A 241-nucleotide genomic window follows, 5' to 3' on the forward strand; every position below is an offset into this window, starting at 1 on the left:
GTTTTTTTTCCGCGACGAGCCGGAGGAGCTTGAGCAGCAGCAGCAGGCAGCAGCAGCAGCAGCAGAACCACCACCAGCAGCAGCAGCAGCAGCAGCAGCAGCAGCAGCAGCAGCAGCAGCAGCAGAGAGAGGAGACGATGGTTACGCTGCTCTTGCTGCTGCTGTCTCCACGCTAGAAAAAGAATTAGGGATTCTCTCTGCTACTGATTTAGTTTTAAATCACACCGCAAGCAACACCCCA

The 241-nt window shown here is 55.2% G+C and overlaps 1 protein-coding gene across 1 annotated transcript in view; it reads left to right on the plus strand.

The window, feature by feature from the left end:
* EMH_0045110 (glycogen debranching enzyme, putative) overlaps nucleotides 1-241 on the plus strand; it is a gene marked incomplete at both ends in the record, with an annotated part of 7,271 nt that overhangs the window by 717 nt on the left and 6,313 nt on the right.

This window comes from Eimeria mitis, genomic scaffold, assembly GCF_000499745.2.
Source record: "Eimeria mitis Houghton genomic scaffold, Emh_scaff1880, whole genome shotgun sequence".
NCBI classification, from domain to species: domain Eukaryota; phylum Apicomplexa; class Conoidasida; order Eucoccidiorida; family Eimeriidae; genus Eimeria; species Eimeria mitis.